Source organism: Mobula birostris, chromosome 6 (genome assembly GCF_030028105.1).
Source record: "Mobula birostris isolate sMobBir1 chromosome 6, sMobBir1.hap1, whole genome shotgun sequence".
NCBI classification, from domain to species: Eukaryota; Metazoa; Chordata; class Chondrichthyes; order Myliobatiformes; family Myliobatidae; genus Mobula; species Mobula birostris.
The window spans coordinates 134,061,668-134,086,991 of NC_092375.1; the positions used below are offsets into that span (position 1 = coordinate 134,061,668).

At 46.3% G+C, this 25,324-nt stretch overlaps 1 long non-coding RNA gene across 1 annotated transcript in view; it reads left to right on the forward strand.

Moving 5' to 3' along the window:
* Positions 1–22,973, forward strand: part of LOC140199381 (uncharacterized) — a 32,570-nt gene extending 9,597 nt beyond the window's left edge. Inside the window, exon 3 of the long non-coding RNA XR_011886407.1 lies at positions 21,904–22,973. This is a non-coding gene — a long non-coding RNA (uncharacterized lncRNA). The remainder of the gene's footprint in view (positions 1–21,903) is intronic.
* Positions 22,974–25,324: the final 2,351 nt, after the last annotated feature.

Below are 25,324 nucleotides of genomic sequence, written 5' to 3' on the forward strand. Positions count from 1 at the left end.
AGTGTCGCCTCACCTGGAAGGACTGTTTGGGGCCATGAATGGGAGTGAGGGAGGAGGTGTATGGGCAGGTGTAGCACTTGTTCCACTTGCAAGGATAAGCAACAGGAGGGAGATCAGTGGGGAGGGACGAATGGACAAGAAGTCGCATACGGAGCAATCCCTGCGGAAAGCAGAAAGTTGGGAGGGGGGAGGGAAAGATGTGTTTGGTGGTGGGATCCTGTTGGAGGTGGCAGAAGTTTTGGGGACTTATGTGCTGGACACGGAGGCTGGTGGGGTGGTAACTGAGGACAAGGGGAACCCTGTCCCTGGTAGGGTGGCAGGAGGATGGGGTGAGGGCAGTTGAGTGTGAAATGGAAGAGATGCGGTTGAGGACAGCGTTGAGAGTGGAGGAAGGGAAGCCCCTTTTCTTGAAAAAAGAGGACACCTCCTTCATTCTAAAATGAAAAGCCTCATCTTGAGAGCAGATGCAGCAGAGATGGAGGAATTGAGAAACTGGGATGGCATTTTTATAAGTAGTAGGGTGGGACAAAGTATAGTCCAGATAGAGACAGTGAGATCAAGAGAGTGGAGGGAGGTGTCAGAAATGGACCAGGTAAATTTGAGGGCAGGGTGGAAGTTGAAATGTCAACTGTACTCATTTCCTAGATGCTACCTGGCCTGCTGAGTTCCTCCACATTTTGTGTTTGTTGCTCGGATTTCCAGCATCTGCAGATTTTCCCTTCTTTCTATTATATGTAACCTGTTCTGCAGATTACTGCAAAAAGGAAAATTGTCAGCACCACTGCACTCTGCAGGACCAGTCCAGGCCCGCTCAAAGACAAAGTACTGATTATAAGTTCTAGATTGTAATGGATGGATTTGGTGGACTGACTGAGGAAATTACAGTCCACAGAGAGACTGGGATTCAGAACTCAGGGCCAACATATTCCAATGAGAAAGAGAGACAATGATGCAAGGTTCGGGAATTCTGGGTGACAATTGTTGCAAATTTAGTCAAAAAGAAATAGAAAGTGAATGTAAGGTTTCGGAAGCCGAAACTTGACAGGGCCTTTGAGAAATATAAAGGAATCAGGAGAGAACTTAATTGTGCAATCATAATTGTGCTCATACATGCATTAAGAACAACAGGGAACCTAAGAAGAGGGTAGGACACTCAAGCACGAAGTTGGACACTTATGTCTGGAGCCAGAGTAAGTGGGCAATGTCCTAAAAATGTACTTCACATCAATTTTTACCAATGGGAAGGACATGGAGGATGGCGAGGTTAGAAAGGGTATGCTGATATTCTAGGATAGTTGATATCAAGGAAGAGTCATAGGCACTTGAAGAACATTAATTGTAATAGTCCACAGAGTTTAACGGGGTCTATCCTGGGTTATTGAGGAGGCAAGAGGGAGGATTGGTGGGCCTTCACTGAGAACTTTGTATCCTCTGCAGCCTCAGATGAGCTCTCAGAGGAACAGAGACTAGCCTACATTATTCCTTTATTCAAGAAGGGCAGCAGAGACAAACCAGAAAGTGTAGACCAATGAGCTTTCTATTAGTGGTAGGGAAATCATTAGAGACTCTGGATAGCATAGAAAAGTATAGATTCATTATGAAAGCTAATATGGCTTTAGGTGGGGTAAGTCACGTATTACAAACCTGATTCGTTTTTGAGGAGGTAGCAAAGATAGCACAGAAGATGTTGAATAAATGGACATTGGATAAGCTTTGGACAAATTCCCTCATGGAAAGCAGATCCAGAAGATTAAGGCACGCGAGATCCATACAAACTTGATAGTTTGGCTATGTATATATGGAGAGAGAGAGAGAGATACTGTAGATAGATAGATAGGAGGGTTGATTAGTAAGTTTAAAGATGGCACAAAAATTAGCACTGTTGTAGATGGCAAGGAAGGTTGTCAATGGATTGACCAGGACATGAATCATTTGGAACTGTGGCAAACAAATGGTCAATGAAATTTAATCTGGAAAAACTTCGATTGTTTTCTCTGGACCCTTGGAGGCTGAGAGACAACTTGATAGAAGCATATACAATTTTGAAAGGCACAGATAAGGTAGACAGCTATCTTAAGGATAAGTTCTTCTTATCCTTACCTACCACCCCATGAGCCTCCACATCCCACACATTATTCTCCATAACTTCTGCCTTCTCTAAAGGGATCCTACAGCAAACACATTTTCACTCCCCACCAGCCCCCCCCCCCCCCCCCCGCCGTCATGGTCCAGATCGGGGTCCCTTTAAACTTACCTTGTTTATGTTACGATCCGGACCGTTGATTCCCTGTTTTCCCGTGTCCTTCGACTTTGGTGATTAGAGGCAATTAACACTCGGCTGAACCGGTAGTTTATAGTCTCCAGCTTTCAGCCGTTCAGTGCGGAAACGTCTGCGAAGTCATCAAAGGTACGGTGTGCCAATGTCATCTGGCCGGAGCAAGCCTAGTCTCTGCCAAAGCAAGTGCCAGTAATTCCCCCTTCCTCACCGGAGCAACCCAGTCCAGTTACCTCGCCGAAGCGAGCCTGTAAAGTTTTCTCATCAAGGTGGGTCTGTCAACTAACCCGCTGGAGGGAATCAAGAACCGCTGTCTACTGTTCCTGGGCCGAGTCTAGAACTCGCCACTACCCGGAGGCTCCAAGTACCAAGTCCTGGCTCTGGCGGCATCCAAGTACCACGTCCAAGTCCTGGCTCCGGCGACATCCAAGCACCACGTCCAAGTCCAAGTCCTGGCCCTGGCAGCATCCGAGCACCAAGTCAAGTCCTGGTCCTGGCGGCATCTGAGTACCAAGTCAAGTCCTGGCCCTGGCGGCATTCAAGTACTAAGTCAAGTCCTGGCCCTGGCAGCATCCGAGCACCAAGTCAAGTCCTGGTTCTGACGGCATCTGAGTACCAAGTCAAGTCCTGGCCCTGGCGGCATTCAAGTACCAAGTCAAGTCCTGTCCCTGGCAGTATTCTAGCACCAAGTCAAGTCCTGGCCCTGGTGGCTTCCCAGTTCTGAGTCAAGTCCTGGCCCTGGCGGTCTATGATTCCTGTCCTACCCCCTTGTCTGAATCCCTTCTCTGCCTCTCTCACCTCTACCCCTCATCTGCAGCCCCCGCCTGCACTTCGGTCTAGTTCCATCGCCGGAGCTAGATAGGTACTGTCTGGTGTTCATTTGTGTTGGTCTTGTCTTGTCCTCACCTCCGTGAGGTAAGTCAGGCCATCTTGCCGTTGCCCCGAGGGGGGTCATGTTTTGTCTTGTCTGATCCTTGCCTCCATGGGGGTAAGTCTGGCCGTCTTGCCATTGCCCCGTGGGGAGTCATGTCTTGTCCTGTCCTCGCCTCCATGGGGTAAGTCAGGCTGTCTTGCCGTTGCCCCGTGGGGGGTCATGTTCTGTCTTACCTTGTCCTCGCCTCCATGGGGTAAGTCAGGCCATCTTGCCGTTGCCCCGCGGAGGGTCATGAGTCCCGGCCCTATGTCCTGTACCCAAGGAGGGGTCCCAGCTCTCTGCTCTGTGTGTGAGTCCTGGCCCTATGTCCTGTACCCAAGGAGGGGTCCCGACTCTGTGTTCTGTGTATGTGTCCATGGTTCCATGTACCTGCTCTCCTGAGACCGAGGCTCTGTGTTCCCATGTTCTCCTCTCTCTTGCCCATGTCATGTCCATGCCTGGTCCTGGGGTCTGAGCCCGAGGCAAGACCCAGGTACTGGGTCCTTGCCCAGTCTCGAGCTCGGAGTCCATACCCTAGCCTCTTCATGTCTCCTCTAGTTCTGGGAGCCGATTCCGAGTCCAAGCCCAGACCCTTGGTCCCAGCCTAGTCATGGACCTGAGTCCTTGTCCAGTTCGCTATTTCCTGCTCCTGCCTTGCTCTCTGGTATCGAACAATAAATTAAATCTACGTAACCTCACAAGATGTGTCTTGCATTTGGGTCCACCCTTGCTCCCAAAGCCCTGCCGTTGTGACACTCTCCTTCTTCGTTTTCCACCACGATCACTCCTTCCATGATTACCTTGTCCATCTGCCACTCCCCATTAATCTCCCTGCCGGCACTAATCACTACAGGTGGCCAAAATGCTACACCTGCCTATTCACCTCCTTCCTCACTTCCACTCAGGGCCCCAATCAGTCCTTCCAGGTGAGGCAACACCTCACCTGCGAATATGCTGGGGTTATCTATTGTATCTGGTTCTCCCCTCCTCTACGTTGTGTAAATTGGGGGACCATTTCATCGAGCACCTCCACTCCATTCGACAAATATGGTACTTTGAGGTGTCCCAACATTTTAATTCCCATTCCCATTCCTGTTCCAACATATTGGTCCATTGCCACTAACTTTAAGATAAGGAGGAGAAAAGTTAAAGGAGATTTCTGAGACAAGTTTTTACACTGGGTGATAGGTACCTGTTACACTCTACCAGGGAAAGTGGTGGAAGCAGATAAGAGTGGCGTTCAAGAGGCAAATAGACAGGCACATGAACAGACAGGGAATATAGGGATATAGACTTCATGTAGGCAGATAGGATGGAATTACCTCCTCCTTCAGCTCAAAGTGCCTCAGCACATTTACATGTCATTCTCCTTGGTAAATACAAATGCAAAGTATTCATTTTGTACCTCAGCCACTTGCTCCGACTCCAAGCACAAATTCTCTCCTTCATCTTTGAGCAGACTTGCACTCTCCTTCATTATCTTCATTTTCTTCATTTATATTTAAAATGCCTTGTTCCTGCTCACCACATACATTTTATAGTCCCTTGGAACTTGTTAATCACCTGCTTGAGCACTTTCCTGCTATCTTTATAATCTACAAGGGCTATCTGATTTTAGTCACCTAATCCTTACAAATACTTGTTTTTTCTTCCGAACTAAATTTAGGATCTCTCAGGTCATCCAAGATTACCTTACCTTATCGATTTGTACTTGCTCCTTACTGGAACAGGCTGATCCTGAGCTCTGCTCAAACAATTCCCACATATCAGAAATGGCTGGTAGCTACTCCCAATCAATGCCCCTAAGTTCACATCTTAGCATGGAGTCACAGAGATTCATAGAGCAATACAGTACAAAAACAGGCCCTTTGGCCCAACAGGTCCATGCTGATCATGGTGTCCACCAAGCTTGCCTCAATTTCCTGCATTAAGACCGTATCCTTCTCGGCCCCACTCTTCCACGTGCCTATCCAAGTGTTTCTTAAATTATAGTACTGTGCCTGCCTTAACCATTTCTTCTGCACACTCATTCCATATAATTACCACCCTCTGCATGAAAAAGTCTGAGATCCCTTTAAAATCTTTCCTCTCTCATCCTGTCCCTGTGCTCCTTAATTTTGGGTGCCCTCACCCTGGAGAAAGGACTGTTACCATCCATCTTATCTAAGCATCTTTTAATTTTGACCAATTATATAATGCTGCCTCCACATTCTCCTATTTTCCAAAAAATGTAGACCTAACCTGGCCAACGCCTCCCTATAACTCAGGTCTTCTAGTCCTGGCAACTTCTTCTGCACACTTTCCACTTTAACTGCATCTTTCCTACACCAGGATGACCAGAGCACCAATTGCATCCTCACCAGTGATTTATACATCTGCAACACAGTACCCTGCTCCTATACTTAATGCCCTAAATGATGAAGGCCAGCCTGCCAAACACTTTTTTCACTACCCTGTCTACCTGTGACCCATGTTAGAGCAATTTTTGGTGTTAGCACATGTAACAAATAACTTTAACTGACTTCAGCCACTAGCCTTCAGATTTGAATGTGAATTGTGGATTAAATCTAAAATGCAGACCCAAACAGTGGGTTCCTTAGCACTGTGAACCAAGTTAATTGGAAGAACAAGACAATGCGGATTTAAATTTGTTGGTTGTGTGTATTTGGGTGTCTATAACATAGGTGCGAATAGGGAATTGTGATGGTGGAAAGATCCAGGCATTTGGAACTGTTACATACAGTTCAAAGGAAGCCTTGTAAATATGGAATTGTCCTTTGACCTTAGCCTGAAGTGTCCTTTGATCTTTAGCGTATAAAATATCGTGTAGTGTAGGGCCAGGCAGACCCCTTGCTCCAAAAGGGGCTGCAATATGATGCCTGCTGTATCTTATGAAAAGACTGCTTCATGTCTACCAGTACTTCTCTCCTGTGACTTCATTCATGCAACAACCCACACACAACCAGATCTCCTAAATGGCAGCAACATTGTAATTCCATGTACCAATCCAGGCTGTAAATTCATTCTCCTTGCCATAATACTCCTAGCATTGAAATAAATACATTTCTGCCCACCAGTCCCACTATGTTTATAAGTCTGCTCCTTGCTATCCTTCCTTTCAATCCTACTGGTCATATCATCTTTCTTGTCCTCAGCTCTACCAACCATAGCCCTACTGCTGTTGTTCCCATCCCCATGCTGCTCTAGTTTAGACCTATGCAGCACCAACAAATCACCTGGTTTTCTCCAAACTAAGACATAGCATCAGCTGAGAGAACCATTGTATCAAAGTGGGAGCAGAGGCATCTTTCCATTTTAATAAAATAGCCCTTCTGGCCAATAATATAACAAATGCAATTACATATTGGTCTGATATAGAAATACCATGAATATACCGAACAAAACTGTCAATTTATTAGGTTGTAAATTAATTTTTAAAGCTTTAGAAATTGTAGAGAAAATAGATTTCCAAAACTGTTTCAATGTCTTAGTTTGGAGAAAATCGGAAGTCGAACTTATGGTCCTCGATTTGACTTTGAGAAAAGGTGGGGTTCTTTTGCCTGTTACTATCATCTGATTTGAGTTATTTAAGATGGTTTCCTTCTGATTCTAGTTTAAATGGATTTGAGTTGGCAGATTGTTGTTTTCTCTTTTATGGAAGCTTGTATGGCGTATAGCTCCAGGGTTGTGCTCCCAATGCGGTTTCTTTCAAGTATTTTGTTAGCAGTTTTTTTGTTTTAGTTAGTAGGGGTTCTTTTTTTCCTTCTTTTTTTTCCAAAAAAAAGCCGTAACTCTCTATTTTTTCTTATTATTATTGATACATTGTTTAGCTTTGTTAATCAGTTATTTGGTAATTTAATTCTGCATTGTACATATTGACATGTTGACTTAATTACTTTAATGTATTTTTTTGTTGATCTTCAATGATAATTAATAAAAAAGATTTTAAAATGAAATGAACAAATTCCTGGTGAGGATGTTGGTTCCCCTCCAGTTCAAAGGCAAACCATCTTGTTTGTACAGGTGCCACCTGCCCTGGAGAGCAGCCCAATAATACATAAGCCTGATGCTCTCCCTCCAGCTCCTTATCAACATATTGAACTGCACTCTGTGCCCACTTCACATCTCACTACCATATGGCATGGGTAGTAATGTTGAGATTATAACCCTAGAGATGCTGTTTTTTAACTTTCTACCTCATTCCCTAAAATCCTTTTGCAGAACTGCATCCCTGTCCTACATACTGTATGTCATTGGTACCATGAGCTCCAGCTGCTCGGCTGCCCCTCTCCGAAGGTCTTCATTCCCACTCAACCCCACTCTCCTCCTGCCTCTCTGCCTTCCGTTGACAGCTACTTGGCAGGTGGATATGGGGCAGGTGCTGAGCCTTTACAATGACATTCAGCAGAACACCGTAAGTGACTCCTCTAGCAGTGGAATCATGCCAGTGGTCTATTCCAGCACACTGTATGCAGAAGCATGGCATGATGTGCAGCACCCACGAACAAACACCCCTACGGCTGCAGAATAGGTCATTGGTTAGTGCTGCTGCCTCACTGTTCCAGGATCCTGATCTCTGCTGATATTTGAGTTGAGTTTGCACATTCTCACTTGCACACTCCAGGTTTTGCGCCCCTCCCCGCACCTCAGAGGCATGGTGGCTGGTTAATTAACCCCTGGGTACAGGAACGTGCCAAATTAAGATTCAGCTGGGAGTTGATAGGCATCTGAGTGAGAATAAGTTGCAAGGTTGTTTGGAAGGAGGGGACAAGGGTCTGCTGGATATGCTCTGTTGGGATTGGACGTAAACCTAAAGGGCTGAATGGCCTCCTTCAGTGTCGTAGAAAATAGGTGCAGATAGTGGGTCGTACATCATCGCGGGATATGCAATCTTCTTGAAGCTGTCTGCTTACTCATTCTGCTGCAGTCTGGCAAGAGAGAGCAGCTAAATCATGGTGGCTCTGGTCTGTGAACCCAAGTGTCACAAATGGTGTTCGGCATGTACTGTGGGGCCGGTTCTGGCAATGACTCTCACAGCTAGATTTCCATGGATTTCAACCATGCTGCCCATTCTGGAGAAAATCCCCAGTTATGCTGGGGAACTACCACTTGATTCCACATCAGGTCTGACATGAAGTAGGGTCAGAGACCCTACACAGTAACTTCAACAGGCATTTTGAATTTGCAGATTATAAGGCAAAGGGGAAATTTTGTTATTTTAAAAACATGTTGCCTTGGTGTACCAAATTTAGTTTTTCTAATTAACTTATTTTAAAAATAATTTTAATCATATTGCTCTTAATAGTTTTTGAGTGAATTTTAAACAGTTAAAATCAGTGACACAAACATGAGAAAATCTGCAGATACTGGAAATGCAAAGCAACACACACAAAATGGCCAGGCAGCATCTATGGAAAAGGGTAAACTGTCAATGTTTCAGGCTGAAACTCTTCCTCAATGATAGTTTTGACAAAGGACAAAGATCCACTCCTATTTTTGTTTTTGCCCTCTGAGCTATATCATAAGACCTTAGGCCATCTGGCCCATCGAGTCTGCTCCGCCATTCAATCATGGCTGATCCTTTTTTTTAATCTCCTCCTCAACCCCATTGCCCGGCCTTCTCCCCATAACCTTTGATGCCGTGTCCAATCAAAAACCTATCAATCTCTGCCTTAAATACACCCAACAACCTGGCCTCCACAGCTGCCTGTGGCAACTCTATCCTGAAGTTGTGCCCTCTTGTCCTAGACTCTGCACCATGGGAAACATCCTTTCCACATCTACTCTTTCTAGGCCTTTCAACATTCGAAGGTTTCAATCTGATCCCATTCATCCTTCTGAATTACAGTGAGTACAGACCCAGAGCCATCAAACATTCCTCATATGATAACCCTTTCATTCCTCGAATCATCCTTGTGAACCTCATCTGGACCCTCTCCAATGCCAGCACATCTTTTATAAGATGAGGGGCCCAAAACTGTTCACAATACTCAAGGTGACGACTCACCAGTGATGCCTCAGCATCACATTCTTGCTCTTGTATCTAGACCTCTTGAAATGAATGCTAACATTGCATTTGCCTTCCTCACCACCAACTCAACCTGCAAGTTAACCTTTAGGGTGTTCTGCACAAGGACTCCCAAGTCTCTCTGCATCTCAGATTCCTGGATTTTCTCCCCATTTAAAAAATAGTCCACACATTTATTTCTACTACCAAAGTGCATGACCATGCATTTTCCAACATTATATTTCATTTACCACTTTCTTGCCCATTGTCAAGGTCCAGTCTGCGAAGTCGGCATTCCGGTTCACGGTCCAGTCCGTAGACTCAGGACTCCAGGTCTTCCAGCTGTCCCTTGTTTGAATTAATCATAGGCACCTGATTCCCATCTTTAAGCTTGCAATATAAGTAGCCTTGGGATTGAGTGGGGACTGCTGGTTTGTCTTATCAGTCCCCCTTGCAGTGACCTGCTGCTGGAAGGCTAGTGAAACCATTTGTGATCTCTAGGCCTGGTTGGAGGACCACTGCTTCATGGAGCCTTGTTGCCACTTGTTGGAGTAGTCTTTATAGTATGGATTTGGCTGTTTCCTGGGCCAGCTGAGTGGCTGCCAGCCACTCCAAGCTAGGTAGGGATCTGGCTGTTTCTGTAGCCAGCTGAGGTTGCTGGCTGAACTGGGACTCAGAACTTCCCTGGAGCAGAGATGGAACTGTCTGTTGTTCTTTGGTGTTTGTCTCTTCTTGTTCTTGCCTCTGTGGGGTAAGCCAGGCTATCTTGCTGTTGCCCTGTGGAGGGATTTGTCTTGTCCTTGCCTCTGTGGGGTAAGCCAGGTTGTTCAGCTGTTACCTGATGGAGAGACCTGTCCCACCTTGGTGTGGAGATGAAGTTGAGTCCTGGCTTGTCGAAGGATAAGTCCGGCTCTATGTTGATGTTCAGTTCCCAGTCTGACTCTCAGCTCCAGTCTCTGAGTTATCAGCCTCTGCATTTCAAGATGAAGGTCCCAAGCCCCGAGGATCCCAAGCCAAGCTCCAAGACCCTAAGCCCCGAGGATCCCAAGCCAAGCTCCAAGACCCCAAGCCCCGAGGACCCCAAGCCAAGCTCCAAGACCCCAAGCCCCGAGGACCCCAAGCCAAGCCCCGAGGACCCCAAGCCAAGCCCCGAGGACCCCAAGCCAAGCTCCAAGACCCCAAGCCAAGCTCCAAGACCCCAAGCCAAGCTCCAAGACCCCAAGCCCCGAGGACCCCAAGCCAAGCTCCAAGACCCCAAGCCCCGAGGACCCCAAGCCAAGCTCCAAGACCCCAAGCCCCGAGGACCCCAAGCCAAGCTCCAAGACCCCAAGCCCCGAGGACCCCAAGCCAAGCTCCAAGACCCCAAGCCCCGAGGACCCCAAGCCAAGCTCCAAGACCCCAAGCCCCGAGGACCCCAAGCCAAGCTCCAAGACCCCAAGCCCCGAGGACCCCAAGCCAAGCTCCAAGACCCCAAGCCCCGAGGACCCCAAGCCAAGCTCCAAGACCCCAAGCCCCGAGGACCCCAAGCCAAGCTCCAAGACCCCAAGCCCCGAGGACCCCAAGCCAAGCTCCAAGACCCCAAGCCCCGAGGACCCCAAGCCAAGCTCCAAGACCCCAAGCCCCGAGGACCCCAAGCCAAGCTCCAAGACCCCAAGCCCCGAGGACCCCAAGCCAAGCTCCAAGACCCCAAGCCCCGAGGACCCCAAGCCAAGCTCCAAGACCCCAAGCCCCGAGGACCCCAAGCCAAGCTCCAAGACCCCAAGCCCCGAGGACCCCAAGCCAAGCTCCAAGACCCCAAGCCCCGAGGACCCCAAGCCAAGCTCCAAGACCCCAAGCCCCGAGGACCCCAAGCCAAGCTCCAAGACCCCAAGCCCCGAGGATCCCAAGCCAAGCTCCAAGACGCCAAGCCCCGAGGATCCCAAGCCAAGCTCCAAGACGCCAAGCCCCGAGGATCCCAAGCCAAGCTCCAAGACGCCAAGCCCCGAGGATCCCAAGCCAAGCTCCAAGACGCCAAGCCCCGAGGACCCCAAGCCAAGCTCCAGACCCAAGACGCCAAGCCCCGAGGACCCCAAGCCAAGCTCCAAGACCCCAAGCCCCGAGGACCCCAAGCCAAGCTCCAAGACCCCAAGCCCCGAGGACCCCAAGCCAAGCTCCAAGACCCCAAGCCCCGAGGACCCCAAGCCAAGCTCCAAGACCCCAAGCCCCGAGGACCCCAAGCCAAGCTCCAAGACCCCAAGCCCCGAGGACCCCAAGCCAAGCTCCAAGACCCCAAGCCCCGAGGACCCCAAGCCAAGCTCCAAGACCCCAAGCCCCGAGGACCCCAAGCCAAGCTCCAAGACCCCAAGCCCCGAGGACCCCAAGCCAAGCTCCAAGACCCCAAGCCCCGAGGACCCCAAGCCAAGCTCCAAGACCCCAAGCCCCGAGGACCCCAAGCCAAGCTCCAAGACCCCAAGCCCCGAGGACCCCAAGCCAAGCTCCAAGACCCCAAGCCCCGAGGACCCCAAGCCAAGCTCCAAGACCCCAAGCCCCGAGGACCCCAAGCCAAGCTCCAAGACCCCAAGCCCCGAGGACCCCAAGCCAAGCTCCAAGACCCCAAGCCCCGAGGACCCCAAGCCAAGCTCCAAGACCCCAAGCCCCGAGGACCCCAAGCCAAGCTCCAAGACCCCAAGCCCCGAGGACCCCAAGCCAAGCTCCAAGACCCCAAGCCCCGAGGACCCCAAGCCAAGCTCCAAGACGCCAAGCCCCGAGGATCCCAAGCCAAGCTCCAAGACGCCAAGCCCCGAGGATCCCAAGCCAAGCTCCAAGACGCCAAGCCCCGAGGACCCCAAGCCAAGCTCCAGACCCAAGACGCCAAGCCCCGAGGACCCCAAGCCAAGCTCCAGACCCAAGACGCCAAGCTCCAGACCCAAGACGCCAAGCCCCGAGGATCCCAAGCCAAGCTCCAAGACGCCAAGCCCCGAGGATCCCAAGCCAAGCTCCAAGACGCCAAGCCCCGAGGATCCCAAGCCAAGCTCCAAGACGCCAAGCCCCGAGGACCCCAAGCCAAGCTCCAGACCCAAGACGCCAAGCCCCGAGGACCCCAAGCCAAGCTCCAGACCCAAGACGCCAAGCTCCAGACCCAAGACGCCAAGCCCCGAGGATCCCAAGCCAAGCTCCAGACCCAAGACGCCAAGCCCCGAGGATCCCAAGCCAAGCTCCAAACCCAAGACTTCAAGCCATGTTATGTCCTTGCCTGGTTCTGGGGTCCAAGCCTGAGGCAAAACCCAGGTTCTGGGTCCTTGTCCAGTCTCGGGCTCAGAGTCCGAGCCTTGTCTTGTCTCCAAGCTCAGGCCTCTAGACCCCAGCCACGTCCTGTCCTGAAGCCATGTCAAGTCCTTGCCTGGTTCTGGGGTCCGAGCCCGAGTCAAGACCCAGGTTCTGGGTCCTTCTCCAGTCTCGGGCTCAGAGTCCTAGCCTTGTCTCCTAGTCCATGGTTCCTAGTCCTGGTCCCGCTTTCCCTAGCTCAACTCTGTGTTCTTGTCCCTGATCCTTGCCTGAATCCTGTCACATCCCTACTCTAGTCAAGTCCTGTTCCTTGTACTTCAGTGTCTGTGTCTTGCTTTTGGGTCTGTTCCCAGCACCCCATTGTGATACCCATTCTCCTAATCTGTCCAAGTCCTTCTGATTCCTACCTGTTTCCTCAACACTACCTACCCCTCCACCAATCTTCATATTATCTGCAAACTTGGCAACAAAGCCATCTATTCCATCATCTAAATCATTTATATACAACATAAAAAGAAGTGGCCCAACACCGACCCCTGTGGAACACCACTAGTCACTAGCAGCCAACCAGAAAAGGATCCTTTTATTCCCACTCACTGCCAATCAGCCAATGCTCTAACCATGTTAGTAACTTTCCTATAATACCATGGGCTCTAACTTGGTAAGCAGCCTCATGTGTGGCACCTTGTCAAAGGCTTTATGAAGGTCCAAATATACGACATCCACTACATCTCCTTTATCTATCCTACTTGTAATCTCCTCAGAATTCCAACAGGTTCATCAGGCAGGATTTTCCTTGAAGGAAACTAGGGTGACTTTGTACTATCTTGTCTTGTGTCACCAAGTACTCCATCACCTTGCCCTTGATAATTGACTCTAACATCTTCCTAACCACTGAGGTCAGGCTAACTTATCTGTAATTTCCTTTCTGCTTCCTTCCTCCTTTCTTAAAGAATGGAGTACATTTGCAATTTTCTAGTCCTCTGGCATCATGCCAGAGTCCAATGATTTTTGAAAGATCATTTCTAATGCCTCCACAATCTGTAACTCTTTCAGAACCCTGGGTGCAGTTCCTCTGGACCATGTGACTTATGCACCTTTAGGTCTTTCAGCTTTTTGAGCACCTTCTCTCTTGTAACAGTAACTGCATCCACTTCTCTTCCTTCACACACTACAACATCAGGCACACTGCTAGTGTCTTCCACAGTGAAGGCTGACGCAAAATACTCATTTAGTTCATCTGCCATCTCCTTGTCCCCCGTTATTATTTCTCCTGCCTCATTTTCTAGCGGCCCTATATCCACTCTCATTTCTCTTTTATTTTTAACATACTTGAAAAAAACTTACTATCCACTTTCATATTACTTGCTGGCTTGCTTTCACATCTCATCTTTCCCTTCTAGTGATTTTTAGTTGCTCTCTGGAGGTTTTCAAAAACTTCCTAATCCTCTATCTTCCCACTAATTTTTGTTTTATTGTATGCCCTTTCTTTTGCTTTTACAATAGCTTTGACTTCTTTCGTCAGCCATGGTTGTGCGATTTTTACTATTTGGGTATTTCTTCATTTTTGGAATACACATGTCCTGCACCTTCCTCATTTGCCACAGAAACACACGCCATTGTTGCTCTGCTGACATCCCTGCCAGCAGCTCCTTCCAATTTACTTTGACCAACTCCTCTCTCATACCACTGTAATTTTCCTTACTCCACTGAAACACTGCTACAGCAGACTTTACTTTCTCCCAATCAAATTTCAAGTTGAACACAATCATATTGTGATCACTTGTTCCTAAGGGTGTTTTTTTTAACCTTAAGCTCCCTAATCGCCTCTGATTCATTACATAGCAGCCAATCCAGTATAGCTGATCTCCTAGTAGACTCAATGACAAACTGCTCTAAAAAGCTTAGGCATTCAACAAACTCTCTCTCTTGAGATCCATTACCAACCAAATTGACCTGCATGTTAAAATCTCCCATGACTACCATAACATTGCCCTTTTGACTCGCCTTTTCTATTTCCTGTTGTAACCTGTGATCCACCTCCCATCCATTGTTGGGAGGCCTGTATATAATTGCCATCAACGTCCTTTTACCTTTGCAGTTTCTTAACTCAACCCACAAGGATTCAACATCTTCCGATCCTATGCCACATCTTTCTACTGATTTGATGCCATTCTTTACCAGTAGAGCCACACCACCCCCTCTGCCTACCTTCCTATCCCTCCGATACAACGTGTAACCTTGGACATTCAGCTCCCAACTACAACCATCCTTCAGCCATGATTCAGTGATAGCCACAACATCATACCTGGCAATCTGTAATATTGCAGCAAGATCACCCACCTTATTTCGTATACTACGCGAATTTAGATACAACACCTTGAGTACCATATTTGCTGTCCTTTCTGACTCTGCACCCCAAATGATTTGATCCTCAGCCTGTTGGTTACAACTAAGTCCCATCACCTGCCTGCCCTTCCTGACAGTCTGACTGCATGCAATCTTTGTTTTTTTTAACCATCTGTCCTATCCTGAGTCCCTTCATTCCGGTTCCCACTCCCCTGCCAAGTTAGTTTAAACCTCCCCAACAGCTCTAACAAACCTGCCCACAAGAATATTGGTCCCCCTCGAGTTTAGGTGCAACCCATCACTTTTGAACAAGTCATACCCCCCCCCCCAGAAGAGATCTCAATGATCCAAGAACCTGAAGCCCTGTCCCTGCACCAGCTTCTCAGCCATGCATTTATCTGTCAAATCATCCTGTTTCTTCCCTCACTGCCATGTGGCACAGACAGCAATCCAGAAATTATTACCCAGGAGGTCCTGCTTCTCAGCTTTCTACCTAGTTCTAATTTCTCTTTACAGGACCTCAACGCTTTCCTTCCTATGTCATTGGTACCAATATGTACCAAGATATCTGGCTGCTCTCCCTCCCTCTCCAAAATATTGTGAACATGATCTGAGACATCCCTGACCCTGGCACCTGGGAAACAACATACCACCCGGGTGTCCCGTTCACGTCCACAGAATCTCCTGTCTGTCCCCCTCACTATCGAGTCCCCTATCACTACTGCTCCCTTCTTCTGTCTTTCCCTTCTGTACCACGGACCCATGCTCAGTGCCTGTAACCTGGTTGCCGTGGCATTCTCCCAGGAGGTCATCCCCCACCAAAATATCCAAAGTGTTATACTTGTTTTTGAGGGGAATGGCCACAGGCCCAGCTATTCACCTCCTGCAACTTCGGGGTGACTACTTCCCTGTAACTTTGATCAATTATCTCCTCACTCTCCCGTACAAGCTGAAGGTCATCCAGTTGTTGCTCCAGATCCCTAACAGTCTTCAAAGAGCTGCAGCTGGATGCACTTCACGTAGATATAGTTCATCAGGAGAGTCTGGGTCTCCCAGTTCTCCAACATCAGGCATGACAAACACACCACAGCCATTTAAATGGCAGAGTAAGAGAAAAAAAGATAAAAAGGAAACCTTAACTGATGCTTTACACAGAGCCGATGCCTCTTCCAAGCCGAAACCTCCTTTGAGCCAAAGCCTGTCGCTTCTATCTTGCCACTGGCCTACTCCCGACAAGGGCCACTCTTCTTAAACCTTTTGTACTTTTATTTAGTTCGTAGAGCTCTGTTGACGCCGCTGATAGGCCACGTACAATGGACAAACAACCTCGAAGCTCCCTTTGCAAATAACCACTGCTGACCTGCAAGAAATACCTCTTGGTAGAACTCTGACGCCGCTGATAGGCCACGTATACCTCCTGAGGTTTGGTGTTTGTTTGGACCTCCCTCCCTGCTGGATTGATGATGATTGGTCGCCAGCAAATTCTCTGCATCAGGCCCAGAGGACCAAGGGTGATGATTCCAGACAGCAGGCTTGGTCCAGCATAACCTTCCTTAAGCAGAGTATGGAATGGTGTAAGCATCTTTGGCTGCAGATTAAGAGTATGTCAACACGTAACCATAGCTGTGGTGGTCATGACAGTCACTCAAAAGATCTTGCCCTGATGTGAGATTGTGGAAGTGGCTAATGTAATTCAGTAGTGAACATCCTGACTGAGTAATGGGCACTGCTCACATTGTTTCTCAAGAGGATACTGAGGTTCCAGGGACAATTTCTCCCTGTACAGTATATCCCATACAAATGTAGCCTCTTACTGAGAGCTCTTCTTCCCCTTCCTTAAATTCTCTCATCCAGCAGCTTGTTCCCTCTGTACGTTCTCATAGCTGTACGCTTACATTTGAAAGCAATAGGTTTCTACAGTACTTCGGTACTTGCCAAACCACTTCACACCTTAGAACTAAACTCTTGCAAGACGGTAGCAGCAATTAACAGAAATCAGTCTGCAATTAACCTGGAAGTCAATGATGGCTCCATATAGGAAAAGGAGCTTAACCAGGAGCTCCCTTCTGGAATGTGCTATTGGGTTATTAAAAAGAAAACTTCACTCCATCTCAAAGGTCTCTTCCCTCAGGAAATTATAATCTGATCAACCACTCTAGTGAGACCCACCCCATCCCCCTCTACTACCCCAGTCACTGCATTGTAAACACTTCAAACCATTTTTATTAAGCTGCTCACATTGTAAATACATGTTGGAATTTATTTATGTACATTTTATTCCAAATCTGTACTCTAACCTCTATTTTTTAGAATCCTTTATAATTGCTGTTGCTTTTATTGCATGTTGTGCAAACACTGCCACAGCAAATCTCTAATGCATATGAACGTGTATGGTGAATGAAGTTGATCCTTGTTGATGGCTTGATGCTGCTGGAATGTACACCAATATCTTGAACTTCCAGTAGCTGCCTCCCTTCAACATTCTCCATTCCTGTTTCCCTCTCACCTTATCTCCTTACCTGCCCATCATCTGCCTCTAGTGCTCCTCCTCCCTTTCTTCTGTGGTCTTCTGCCCTCTCCTTTCAGATTTCCCCCTGAGCTAGTCCTTTATGCCTTTCACTAGTCCACTTCCTGGCTCTCTACTTCACCCCTCCTCCTCTCCCAGTTTCACTCATCACCTTCCACCTTGTGCTTCTTCCTCCCCTCCCCCCACCTTCTTACTCTGACTTCTCCTCTTTCTTTCCAGTCCTGATGAAGGGTCTCAGCCCGAAACATCAACTGTTTACTCTTTTCCATAGTTGCTGCCTGGCCTGCTGAGTTCCTCCAGCATTTTGTGTGTGTTGCTTGGATTTCCAGCATCTGCAGATTTTCTCTTGTTTGTTGATCATTGTTGATATGCATCAATAATAAGATTTAAAAACGATATTCACTGAAGCTTTGAACCTTTCTTGAACAGCTGTGGCATATCAAATTCCAAGGCAGTTGACTTTACCATATTTCCAGAGGGTAGTACTAGAGCATGTTCTAATCCCTTCCCAAAATGATGGCTCATAGTTTTCATATATTCAAGTAGAGGGTGCTTTCTTGGAAGTGATTTGGTAATTAGAAAATATTCTATGAATAGTTTTGGTCTCAAGTTGTTACTTAAGTAATGAGTCCACTACGCAGGCAAGTCTCAAGTAGACCTGCTTGGTGCTAAACATTTCCTGGTTTTAGAGGAAGAAAAATTATCTCACCAGAATTTCTTCTGTGTGTGTTGAAATTGTTCCTTTAGGTATTATTGCTGCTGGAAAGCTCTGAGACTGTGCTTGAATTGCAGATCTGACTGTTTATTCTGGGGGTGCACGGGGATGCTAGCACACTGGTATCATGCAGTTCAGCATCAATGAGGTCATTGTCAGCAGCACCCCTGCAAATGGAGGAAGTCTCTGTGAACATTTCCTTGTGAGCAACAAAATATCAAATCGTTTAACAATGTAAGACAGCTACTTCCCCAGATCCTTTCTATATAAACTGGAAAACATACTGTGCATAAAATTCTCCCCTTAAATTTGCCTTTGTTTCAAAATATTTAGTGATTACAGGGTGTTATTGTTCATTAAATGTCAGGATATTGCTCAATATGAACTTATGTCTTATTGCCAAATGGCAACATTTTAAAAATATTTCCCAAGTTAAGGATGAGGTATAAATTCGGACGGTTGTAGTTTCATATTTGTAACTTATTATCAAAAGACAGACAGGTTGCACTCAAAGTTTGTATGTATTAGTGCACAGTTTTACAACAACATCTAACCACACTTGTGGTGCATAATATACCTAATGTGAGCCAATGTACAGAATAATTGGGACATAATTTCTATTGATTGAAGAGGCTCTTAAATAGATTCATGACTATACATGGAATGGAGGGATATGCGTCGTGTGCAGGCACAAGGATTAGGTGTGATTAGCTTAATTAGTCTGACACAACATCATGGACTAAAGGGTCTGTTCCTGTGCTTCACTGTTAATTGCACATCAATATTTATTGTTTATTGATTGAGGTACAGCTAGCCTTTTGAGCCTCGCCACCCAGCAATCTGCCAATTTAATCCTAGCCTAATCACGGGACAATTTACAATAACCAACTAACCTACGTCTTTGGATTGTGGGAGGAAACTGGAGCACCCGGAGGAAACCCACGCAGTCATGGGGAGAATGTACAAACTCCTTACAGGTAGCGCTGGGCATTGAACACGGGTGGCCTGCATTGTAAGGCATTGTGCTAACTACTACACTACTGTGCTGCCCCTTCCCTGCCCATCACCTCCCCCTGGTACTCCTCCTTCCCTTTCTACCACGGTCTTCTATCCTCTCCATTCAGGTACAAGCCCAACAACCATGTTAAAATAAGTTCAGTTTATTACCATTGAAACGTCCAAATGAAACAACGTTCCTCCAGACCAAGATGCATAACACAGTACATATAACTCATAATGTAATATTACCACTCGTAAATTAACAAATAATAAGGTGCATTTACAACACAAGTTAAAAAATAAACAGTATACCACTACTGGTGCTTCATGCATGATTAGACCTGGTGGTTGTAGGAAATTCAGCAGGTTTGCAGGCTGGGGAAAGAGGCTGTTTCCCATCCTAACAGTTCTTGCTCTAATGCAACAGTTCCTCCTGCCTGGTGGTAGGGGGTCAAAGAGATTGGTGAACAGAGGGGAGGGATGAAGGCTCAGCAGTCTTCATAATCCTTTGTAGGGACTTGAGGTCAGATGCCCCGCAATTCCCATACCAGATGGTGATGCAGCTCGTCAGGACACTCTGAATGGTGCTTTTCTAAATATTGGTTAGAATGGGGAGAGAGTCTCACTCACATCGATCTCCTCAGGAAGTGGAGACACTGCAGTGCTTTCTTGATCAAAGAGGTGACACCAGGTGAGATCGTCCATCATGTGCACTCCCAGAAACTTGGTGCTCCCAACGCTGTCCTTGGAGGACCCGTGTACAACTACTGAGGAGTGGTCAGCCTGCACATTCCTAGAGTGCGCAATCATCTCTTTGGTCTTGTCCACTTACAGCCTCGAGTTGCTGTGCCTGCACCGTTCCACCAGCCAGTCTATTTTCTGTCTGTATGCCGTCTCAGTGTCGTTGTAGATGAGACCAATCACTATTGTGTCATCAGGGAACATGATGATTCAGTTTGAACCGCATCTAGCAGTGCTGCCATGCGTCAGCAGCGGGCTGATCATGCAGCCCTGGGGAGGGCCAGTGCTCAGCGTGGTGGAGCTAGAGATGTTTCTGCCAACAGAGACCAACTGTGGTCTTTCTGTCAGGAGCTGGTTAGAGAGAGGTGTTGAGACCCAACCAGGACAGTTTACCCACCAGCTTCTGAGGGATGATCATATTAAACACCCAGCTGAAGTTGACATCAACACCCTGGCAAATGAGGCACCATTTACTGGAATGGACAGGACGGAGTGGAGTGCTGAGGCCCTGGTGTTACCAGTGGACTATTTTCAGCGATAAGCGAGCTGGAAAGGATCCAATGTTGCAGAAAAATGGGATTTAATGTGATCCATAACCAGCCACCCGAAGCATTTCATTATTGCTGAGATCAGTGCCACTGGATGGTAGTTGATAAATCAGGTTACTGTCACCCTCTTGGGCACCGGCATGATGGTGGCCCCCTTGAAGCCTGAGGGGACAGTGGACTGTTTCAGAGAGATGCTGAAGTGGTCCTTTAGAACCTCAGTTAACTGGGCTGTGCAGTCTCTCAGCACCCGACCAGATATGTTATCAGGCCCCACAGCTTTACGTGGGTTGACCCTGGCTTGTGTCTTCCTGACGTCAGCTGTGGCCAGACAGAGTGCCCGCTCCTCAGGGCGAGGGGGGGGGCGTTCCTTGCTGGCATATCATTCCAAGCATAAAGGCCATTCAGCCCATCAGGAAGAGAAGCGTAACTCTCATTGACCCGTAGTCTGTTATGGTCTGAATGCCCTGCCGCATATGCACCTCATGTCCCTGGTGTCACAGAAGTGGCTATATATTCTCTGTGAGTAATCCCATTTTGCCTTCCTGATGACAAGGGGAAGTGCAGCTCCTGCTGGCCTGAGGGCTGTTTTATTTGCCCATCTGAAGGCAGCATCTTGATCTCTCAGTCATGCCCATAGCACTGCTGTCAGCCATGGCTTCTGATTTGCCCTCACATAGATGCGTTTAATAACAGTGATGTCCTCAATGTACTCCTCTATGAAGCCAGTCACAGATCTCGCATTTTTACGAACGTTAATAGGTAGCCGAGCATTACATTTTAATAATGACTTAAAACTAGCATCTTCTTGCACCTCCTAAAAACTATGCAATGACTCATCACGCCACTTGCACATTAAAGGAAGTTCTATTAGTGAAATACCCTGAAAAATCTTTAAGGCTTAAGGTCAGATGAACATTGCCATCAAGAACCTGAACAGGAAGTGAGTTTAAGTGGCTAGTCATAGCTTCTAACTAAGCATTGGTGAAAAGATTTTGTCAGCCCCTGGGCAACAGTAGGAACTTGTTGAGGGTGCAGATTCTGGAACTTTAAAACTAAACTCCAGGTACCGCAGTCCTACCATTGTTCCTGATCAGATGTCCCCTCCCAATCAACTTTGGCCAGTTTCTCTCTCACGCCTCTGTAATTCTCTTTACTCCACTGTAATACTGATACATCTAACTTTATCTTCTCGCTCTCAAACTGCAGGGTGAATTCTATCATATCATGATCACTGTCTCTCAAGGGTTCCTTTACCTTATCTCTTTAATCAACTCTGGTTCATTACACAATGCCTAATCCAGAATTGTCTTTGCCCTAGTGGGCTCAACCACAAGTTGCTCTAAAAAGCCAACTCATTGGCATTCCACAAATTTCCTCTCTTGGGACTTAGCACCAACTTCATTTTCGCAATCGACTTGTGTTTTGATATTCCCCCATGACTATCGTAAGATTGCTCTCTTTACATGCCTTTTCTATCTCCCCCATAGCTCATATTCTGCATCTTGGCTACTGTTTGTAGGCTTGTACAGTATATAACTCTCATCAAGGTCTTTTTACCCTTACAGTTTCTTAACGCTATCCGCAAGGAATCAGCGGGAGGAGAAGATGGCAGCGCGACGCAGCTCGCAGTGGCCACTCTGGTGGTGTCTGTTATTTGTCAAGTATGGTGCCGTGCACAATCCTGATTTGATGGAGACGGATGCAAGAGCACGGAGGAACATCTGGTGAAACTTCTGAAATGCCTGCTTCGCTGCTGCTGCTACTGTGTGGTCCAGAATCTCTGGAGAAGAAGGCCCCAAGTCCTCGGCTTTGCTTGTTGCTTGGCGGCCAGGGCGAGGTCGAAGCACTTGGCAGAGGATGGTGGTCGGAGAGGCTGTGTCAGAGGGGCTGGTCGGAGGCTCGAAGTTTTTGGACGGACTCAGAGTCCGCTGCGGTCGGGTGCTTCCAATGGTGCTGCATCAGCAAGTTGTCGGTGCTTGGAGGTTCATGGCGGGGAGAGTTTCTCCCTTCTGCCGCCTGTGTGAGATGATGAGGCTATCGGGACTTTGAGACATTTTTACCGTGCCCATGGTCTGCTCTTTATCAAATTATGGTATTGCTTTGCACTGTTGCAACTATATGTTATAATTATGTGGTTTTGTCAGTTTTAGTCTTGGTTTGTCCTGTGTTTTCTTGTGATATCATTCTGGAGGAATGTTGTATCATTTTTTAATGCATGTATTTCTAAATGACAATAAACGAGGACTGAGTGTCCTCAAAATCTTAAAAAAAAGGATTCTATATCTTCCAATCCTACAATATGTCTCCTCTTCCTAAGGACTTGATTTCATTTTTTACCAACAGAGCCACCCCACCCCCTCTGCCTACCTTCCTGTCCCTTTGATACAATGTGTATCTTGGATGTTAAGCTCTCAACTATGACCTCCTTTCTGCTGCCAGCAAAAATATTAACACTGTCATGTCCCCCTAGAACCTGATATCTCTTAACAATAATCACCTATTGAATGCCAAAGAATATGAATCCAAAATAGAAAAAAAACTGGTGGCTGTGCTGGAAGGTTTGAGGGTCATGTTGTGCTTGTTGCTGCTGTTCGACCATTCACTCTTACTTTATGGTTTCACACATTGGGGTTGATCAGTTGATTAAGCTACTTGCATCCACTGAACTTCACAGTCAGAAATTCCCTGCCTGAGAGTAAAACAATACTATCAAAAACACATTAATCACTCTCAGGAGACAAAACTGTTGTGTATTTAATATTTCAGTAATATTTGAGTATATTGTAAATATATTGCTTGATTAAGCAATTTTTTTGTTGTTCACATAATTCATTACGGATTATGTAGAAGTACACGAATGACATCCTGCCACCACGTCATATGAGCACATCCCAATAAAAGTGAAGAATGAAATAGACATGTTTATTCGTGGCTCTGCATTTTTCTCTCAATTAGTTTTATGTTTTGGAGTTACAAAACATTCTCTCATTTAACATTTTTAGTGAAAAAAGATCAGTGGTGCAAAATGGAGCCCTGAGTTTCATACTTTAGTGTTTGTCAGACGGAAACCACAAGTGAAACAGATTTGACAAAAAGGCATTTTTAAAAGAGATTCCATTGTTCAATGGGTCATAGTTTGTGTAAAGTGTAAACTTTTGTGACAATGTGTTAATAACAAAAGCATGCAAACATTGCAAGTAACTGCACACTGCTCTGAAATGGAAAATATTTGAGCTAATTTTTGCCAGGTCCAACTGTTGTATTTTTTTATAACTATCCTGATGACAGTGGAGATTTCTCCTTTTTACAACATCAAAGAATTGTTGATCAACTGATGCCTTATGTGTGGCTCAGTTGGAAGCCAATGTCACGGCTTGAAATAATCACAAGAGGGGAGATTCGCAGAGGAGATCTGAACACTTCATGGTTGCATCCTTACATCGTGAAAGTCAACAACATGAACAGTACGACGTGTCAATAATGTTTGTTTCTCAGCATCAAACGCTCTGCTGGAGGATCTCAGTGGGTTGAAGGTGATCAGCATTTGTGGGTGGAAAGGAATTGTTGATATTTCAGGTTAAAGTTCTGCATCAGAACAATTGCCAATGTTCACAATTCTCCTTCAAATCTCTTTCTCTCTCACAGCTCTAGGCCTCATTTTTCCAAATATGCTGGGATCCACAATTCTTAAGTTGCTCCACATTCCAGCATCTGTAGTCTTCTGTTTCCATCTTTTTCCTAACCCTTTAATGTTCTGAAGATTTCTATCAATAGCTTATAATGAAATAAAAGATAAATTTATTTATGTTATTCATCATTTTAAATATTCAAAAGAGTCATAACTCCCATCGCAGCACCTGCCTTCCAAATATCTTCAATAATGAAAACAAATGGCATATTGGGTTTCTGCTAAATTAGTTACAAGCTAAGAAAATGCCAAAAAAAATTCCTGATGAAACTGTTTAATAAAGTACTTAAAATTGCAAGCACAGTTTCAAGCAACACACACAAAATGCTGGAGGAACTCAGCAGGACAGGCAACATCTATGGAAAAGACCACCTGATGAAGTGTCTTGGCCCAGAATGTTGCCTATTTACTCTTTTCCATAGATGCTGCCTAGCCTGCTGAGTTCCTCCAGCATTTTGTGTTTGTTGCTTGGATTTCCAGCATCTCCAAATTTTCTAGTGTTTGGGAAGCACAGTTTGAAGTTTAGTCTCAGAGACATGAGAATGTAAATGAAATATACCATCAAAATGTATAATTAACATCTTCAACAATTCACTTAATCAATCTTATTGACATGAATCTTGTATTTGTGGCTTCCTTCAAGCATAATAACAAGAACTTTGCCAAAGTAGGACTCAGAAAAGGACCTTATCTTTCATGCTGGAGTCCTGTTTTGAATCAGTTCAAGGGGGAGGGATTCATTTTTTTTTCTGTCAATAATTGTGAGGATCCTGAATGGTTTAAATTTATGCCCTCTCATTTCAGATATTACTAGGTACAGAACAACACCATAAAAAACAACCAGAGTTTATCAAAAAGAAAAATAATTCTTCCTCCAGGTTTCAAGCATAGTAATGGAATATCAGGGCAGGTGCCTCACCACATGATAAGGTACACTGGGTGAAAGAATGTCTGCAATCTTTTCCATTAAACTCTTAATTTTTATTGCCAACTGATGCTCTGTCTCCCAAACTATCAAAGTGATCTGCCCCCATTTGGCAATGACCTGTCATTAGAGAATTTCTGCTTCTCCCTGGAGATGGTGTTGCTCTGAGGCAGATAGTTGGTGGCGGTGGAGGGGGTTTGGATGGAGGAGGAGACTGGAGCAGCTGAGAAAGTCTAGTCATGGAGACTCAGCTTTATTGTCTCCTGGGACTGTCAATTTTGTATTGAGCAACTCAATGAAATATTCAGAGAGCTACAAACCTTCATCCAGACTGAAGGGGTTGCAGTGACAGTGGGATGTTATCACATAAACA